Source organism: Mirounga leonina, unplaced genomic scaffold (genome assembly GCF_011800145.1).
Source record: "Mirounga leonina isolate KUSES-001 unplaced genomic scaffold, KU_Mleo_1.0 Mir_101664, whole genome shotgun sequence".
Lineage (NCBI taxonomy): Eukaryota > Metazoa > Chordata > Mammalia > Carnivora > Phocidae > Mirounga > Mirounga leonina.
The window spans coordinates 16,245,284-16,252,241 of record NW_023270175.1 but is presented as its reverse complement, the minus strand read 5'-3'; the positions used below and the strand labels follow the sequence as shown (position 1 = coordinate 16,252,241).

General features: G+C 38.1%; 1 non-coding gene across 1 annotated transcript; it reads right to left on the bottom strand.

The window, feature by feature from the left end:
* Positions 1-5,901: 5,901 nt before the first annotated feature.
* LOC118013599 lies at positions 5,902-6,048 on the bottom strand. The gene has a single exon (XR_004680077.1). It is a non-coding gene; the product is annotated as a U4 spliceosomal RNA (small nuclear RNA).
* Positions 6,049-6,958: the final 910 nt, after the last annotated feature.

Sequence of the window (6,958 nt, the reverse complement as noted above, 5' to 3'; positions counted from 1 at the left end):
TTTTCTCTCATTAATCTATTCTCCTCTGCACAAAATGACAAGACGGAAAAAATCACCTCAACAAAAAGAACAAGAGGTAGTACCGACTGCCAGGGACCTACTCAATACGGACATTAGTACCATGTCAGATCTAGAGTTCAGAATCATCACTTTAAAGATACTAGCTGGGCTTGAAAAAAATATGGAAGTTATTAGAGAAACCCTTTCTGGAGAAGTAAAAGAACTAAAGTCCAACCAAGTAGAAATCAAAAAGGCTATTAATGAGGTGCAATCAAAAATGGGGGCGCTAAGTGCTAGAATAAATGAGGCAGAAGAGAGAATCAGTAATATAGAAGACAAAATGATGGAAAATAAAGAAGCTGAGAAAAAGAGAGATAAACAACTACTGGATCACGAGGGCAGAATTCGAGAGATAAGCGATACCATAAGACGAAACAAGATTAGAATAATTGGGATCCCAGAAGAAGAAGAAAGAGAGAGAGGGGCAGAAGGTATATTGGAGCAAATTATAGCAGAGAACTTCCCTAATTTGGGGAAGGAAACAGGCATCAAAATCCAGGAGGCACAGAGAACCCCTCTCAAAATCAATAAAAATAGGTCAACACCCCGACATCTAATAGCAAAACTTACAAGTCTCATAGACAAAGAGAAAATCCCAAAAGCAGCTCAGGAGAAGAGATAAGTAACCTACAACGGTAGAAACATTAGATTGGCAACGGACCAATCCACAGAGACCTGGCAGGCCAGAAAGGACTGGCAGGATATATTCAGAGCACTAAATGAGAAAAATATGCAGACAAGAATACTCTATCCAGCTAGGCTGTCATTGAAAATTGAAGGAGAGATAAAAAGCTTCCAGGACAAACAAAAACTAAAGGAATTTGCAAACACAAAACCAGCCCTACAGGAAATCTTGAAAGGGTCCTCTAAGCAAAGAGAGACCCTAAAAGCAACATAGACCAGAAAGGAACACAGACAATATACGGTAACAGTCACCTTACAGGCAATACAATGGCACTAAATTCCTATCTTTCAATAGTTACCCTGAATGTAAATGGGCTAAATGCCCCAATCAAAAGACACAGGCTATCAGACTGGATTAAAAAACAAGACCCATCAATATGCTGTCTGCAAGAGACTCATTTTAGACCCAAAGACACCCCCAGATTGAAAGGGAGGGGGTGGAAAATCATTTACCATGCTAATGGGCACCAAAAGAAAGCTGGGGTGGCAATCCTTATATCAGACAAATTAGATTTTAAACCAAAGACTCTAATAAGAGATGAGGAAGGACATTATATCCTTCTGAAAGGATCTATCCAACAAGAAGATCTAACAATCGTAAATATCTATGCCCCTAACATGGGAGCAGCCAATTATATAAGGCAATTAATAAGAAAAGCAAAGAAACACATCAACAACAATACAATAATAGTGGGGGACTTTAACACCCCCCTCACTGAAATGGACAGATCATCTAAGCAGAAGATCAACAAGGAAATAAAGACTTTAAATGACACACTGGACCAAATGGACTTCACAGACATATTCAGAACATTCCACCCCAAAGCAACGGAATACACATTCTTCTCCAGTGCCCATGGAACATTCTCCAGAATAGATCACATCCTAGGTCATAAATCAGGTCTCAACCGGTACCAAAAGATTGGGATCATTCCCTGCCTATTTTCAGACCACAATGCTTTGAAACTAGAACTCAATCACAAGAGGAAAGTCGGAAAGAACTCAAAAACATGGAGGCTAAAGAGCATCCTACTGAAGAATGAATGGGTCAACCAGGAAATTAAATAAGAATTAAAAAAATACATGGAAACCAATGAAAATGAAAACACAACTATTCAAAATCTTTGGGATGCAGCAAAGGCAGTCCTAAGAGGAAAGTATATAGCAATACAAGCCTTTCTCAAGAAACAAGAAAGGTCTCAAGTACACAACCTAACCCTCCACCTAAAGGAGCTGGAGAAAGAACAGCAAATAAAGCCTAAACCCAGCAGGAGAAGAGAAATAATAAAGATCAGAGCAGAAATCAATGAAATAGAAACTAAAAGAACAGTAGAACAGATCAACGAAACTAGGAGCTGGTTCTTTGAAAGAATTAACAAGATTGATAAACCCCTGGCCAGACTTATCAAAAAGAGAAGAGAAATGACCCAAATCAACAAAATCATGAATGAAAGAGGAGAGATCCCAACCAACACCAAAGAAATACAAACAATTATAAGAACATATGAGCAACTTTATGCCAGCAAATTAGATAACCTGGAAGAAATGGATGCATTCCTAGAGATGTATCAACTACCAAAACTGAAGCAGGAAGAAATAGAAAACCTGAACAGACCTATAACCACTAAGAAAATTGAAGCAGTCATCAAAAATCTCCCAAAAAACAAAAGCCCAGGCCAGATGGCTTCCCAGGGGAATTCTACCAAACATTTCAAGAAGAATTAACACCTATTCTTCTGAAACTGTTCCAAAAAATAGAAATGGAAGGAAAACTTCCAAACTCATTTTATGAGGCCAGCATTACCTTGATCCCAAAACAAAAGACCCCATCATAAAGAGAATTACAGACCAATATCCCTGATGAACATGGATGCAAAAATTCTTACCAAAATACTAGCCAATAGGATCCAACAGTACATTAAAAGGATTATTCACCACGACCAAGTGGGATTTATCCCTGGGCTGCAAAGTTGGTTCAACATCCGCAAATCAATCAATATGATACAATACATTAACAAAAGAAATTACAAGAATCATATGATCCTCTCAATAGATGCAGAAAAAGCTTTTGACAAAGTACAGCATCCATTCTTGATCAAAACTCTTCAGAGTATAGGGATTGAGGGTACATACCTCAATATTATAAAAGCCATCTATGAAAAACCTACAGCGAATATCATTCTCAATGAGGAAAAACTGAAAGCTTTCCCCCTAAGGTCAGGAACGCGGCAGGGATGTCCACTATCACCACTGCTATTCAACATAGTACTGGAAGTCCTAGCCACAGCAATCAGACAACAAAAAGAAATCAAAGGCATCCAAATTGGCAAAGAAGAAGTCAAACTCTCACTCTTTGCAGATGATATGATACTTTATGTGGAAAACCCAAAAGACTCCACCCCAAAACTGCTAGAACTCATACAGGAATTCAGTCAAGTGGCAGGATATAAAATCAATGCACAGAAGTCAGTGGCATTCCTATACACCAACAACAAGACAGAAGAAAGAGAAATGAAGGAGTCGATCCCATTTACAATTGCACCCAATACCATAAGATACCTAGGAATAAATCTAACCAAAGAGACAAAGGATCTGTACTCAGAAAACTATAAAATACTCATGAAAGAAATTGAGGAAGACACAAAGAAATGGAAAAACGTTCCATGCTCATGGATTGGAAGAACAAATACTGTGAAGATGTCAATGCTACCTAGAGCAATCTACACATTCAATGCAATCCCCATCAAAATACCATCCACTTTTTTCAAATGAATGGAACAAATAATCCTAAAATTTGTATGGCACCAGAAAAGACCCCGCATAGCCAGAGGAATGTTGAAAAAGAAAAGCAAAGCCGGCGGCATCAGAATTCCAGACTTCCAGCTCTATTACAAAGCTGTCATCACCAAGACAGCATGGCACTGGCACAAAAACAGACACATAGATCAATGGAACAGAAGAGAGCCCAGAAATGGACCCTCAACTCTATGGTCAACTCATCTTTGACAAAGCAGGAAAGAATGTCCAATGGAACAAAGACTGTCTCTTCAACAAATGGTGTTGGGAAAATTGGATAGCCACATGCAGAAGAATGAAACTGGACCATTTCCTTACACCACACACAAAAATAGACTCCAAATGGTTGAAAGACCTCAATGTGAGACAGGAGTCCATCAACATCCTAAAGGAGAACACAGGCAGCAACCTCTTTGACCTCAGCCGAAGCAACTTCTTCCTAGAAACATCACCAAAGGCAAGGGAAGCAAGGGAAAAATGAACTATTGGGACTTCATCAAGATAAAAAGCTTTTGTAAAGCAAAGGAAACAGTCAACAAAACCAAAAGACAACCGACAGAATGGGAGAAGATATTTGCAAATGACATATCAGATAAAGGGCTAGTATCCAAAATCTATAAAGAACTCATCAAACTCAACACCCAAAGAACAAAGAATCCAATCAAGAAATGGGCAGAAGACATGAACAGACATTTTTTCAAAGAAGACATCCAAATGGCCAACAGACACATGAAGAGGTGCTCAATATCGTTCGGCATCAGGGAAATCCAAATCAAAACCTCAATGAGATACCACCTCACACCAGTCAGAATGGCTAAAATTAACAAGTCAGGAAATGACAGATGTTGGCGGGGGTGCGGAGAAAGGGGAACCCTCCTACATTGTTGGTGGGAATGCAAGCTGGTGCAGCCACTCTGGAAAACTGTATGGAGGTTCCTCAAAAAGTTGAAAATAGAGCTACCCTATGATCCAGCAATTGCACTAATGGGTATTTACCCCAAAGATACAAAAGTAGGGATCCGAAGGGGTACGTGCACCCCGATGTTTATAGCAGCAATGTCCACAATAGCCAAACTGTGGAAAGAGCCAAGATGTCCATCGACAGATGAATGGATACAGAAGATGTGGTATATATATACAATGGAATATTATGCAGCCATCAAAAGGAATGAGATCTTGCCATTTGCAATGACGTGGATGGAACTGGAGGGTATTATGTTGAGTGAAATAAGTCAAACAGAGAAAGACATGTATCATATGATCTCACTGATATGAGGAATTCTTAATTGTAGGAAACAAACTAAGGGTTGCTGGAGTGGGGGGTGGGGTGGGAGGGATGGGGTGACTAGGTGATAGACACTGGGGAGGGTATGTGCTCTGGTAAGCGCTGTGAATTGTGCAAGACTGTTGAATCTTAGATCTGTACCTCTGAAACAAATAATGCAATATATGTTAAGAAAAAATAAAAGAAGAAGAAGAAGGTAGCAGGAGGGGAAGAATGAAGCGGGGGAAATCGGAGGGGTAGACGAACCATGAGAGACGATGGACTCTGAAAAACAAACAGGGTTCTAGAGGGGAGGGGGGTGGGAGGATGGGTTAGCCTGGTGGTGGGTATTGAGGAGGGCACATTCTGCATGGAGCACTGGGTGTTATGCACAAACAATGAATCATGGAACACTTCATCTAAAACTAATGATGTAATGTATGGGGATTAACATAAGAATAAAAAATATATTATCAAATCAAATACAAAAAAGATATTAGACAATACCTTCTGACCAAGTGGATTTATCCTAAAGATGAAAGGGTTTTTTTTAATTTTTTTAATTTTATTATGTTAATCACTTTTTTTCTTAGAGTCCATAGTCTCTCATGGTTCGTCTCCTCCACCAATTTCCCCCCCTTCATTTCTCCCTTCCTACTATCTTCTTTTTTTTTTTTTAACATATAATGTATTATTTGTTTCAGAGGTATAGGTCTGTGATTCAACAGTCTTACACAATTCACAGCGCTCACCATAGCACATACCCTCCCCAGTGTCTATCACCCAGCCAGCCACCCAATCCCTTCCCCCCCCACTCCAGCAACCCTCAGTTTGTTTCCTGAGATTAAGAATTCCTCATATCAGTGAGATCATATGATACATGTCTTTCTCTGACTTATTTCGCTCAGCATAATACCTTCCAGTTCCATCCACGTTGTTGCAAATGGCAAGATTTCATTCCTTTTGATGGCTGCATAATATTCCATTATATATATATACCACATCTTCTTTATCCATGCATCTCTCAATGGACATCTTGGTTCTTTCCATAGTTTGGCTATTGTGGACATTGCTGCTATAAATACCGGGGTGCACGTACCCCTTCGGGTCACTACATTTGTATCTTTGGGTTGAAAATAGAGCTGCCCTAGAGATGAAAGTTTGATTAGGGAAAAGTTTTCAATTAGCAATAATTGCACCTCGGATAAACCTCATTGGCTACGATACTGCCACTGCGCAAAGCTAGATGAAAGTTTTCATTTGAAAATCAATCAGTGTAGTTCTCCATATAAACATAATAAAGGAAAAAAACCCTAGAGAATCATTACAACTTAATGAAAGATGTGCAAGGTCAAAATCACTGTTACACTGAAAACTATGAGATATTGCCAGGATAAATGAAAGAAAACCTAAATAAATTTACAGATATACGATGCTCATGGATTGGAAGACTCAGTATTAAGATATCAATTCTCCCTAAGTTGGTATGTAGAATTGATGCAATTCTAACCAATATCTCAGCAGTCTTTTTCATAGAAATTGACAAGTTGATTCTAAAATTTATATGGAAATGCAAAAGACATAGAATAGCCAAAACAATTGTGGAAAAAAAAATGAAGGAATTATTCTACTTCTTTCTTTCTATTTCTTCTATTTTTCTACAATCAAAAAAAGTGATATATTGCTGCAAAGACGGAGATACAGATCAATTGATGAGAATAAATAGTCCAGAAATAGACCTTCACATTTATGGTCAATTGGTTTTCAACAAAAATGTCAAGATAATTCGATGGGGAAAGCTTTTTAAAAAATGGTGTTAAAACAACTGGACATCCATGTGGGGGGAGAAAAATGAACCTTGATCATTACCTTATATACCCAAAAAAGAAATTTGAAATGGATCATAAACCTAAATGTAGAAGTAAATTCATAAAAGATATTTGGAGAAATGAGAGAAAATTTTTGTGAATTTAAGTCAGGCAGAGGTTCATGACATAGGGCACAAATGTCACAAATTATAAAGAAAAAACAGTTAATTTGATTTCAACAAAATTTAAAATGTCTTCTTTTAGAAAGACACAACTAGGAAAATGAAAAAGCAGGTTAAAACTTAGAAAATATTCACAATGCATATATCAAATAAAGGATTTATAC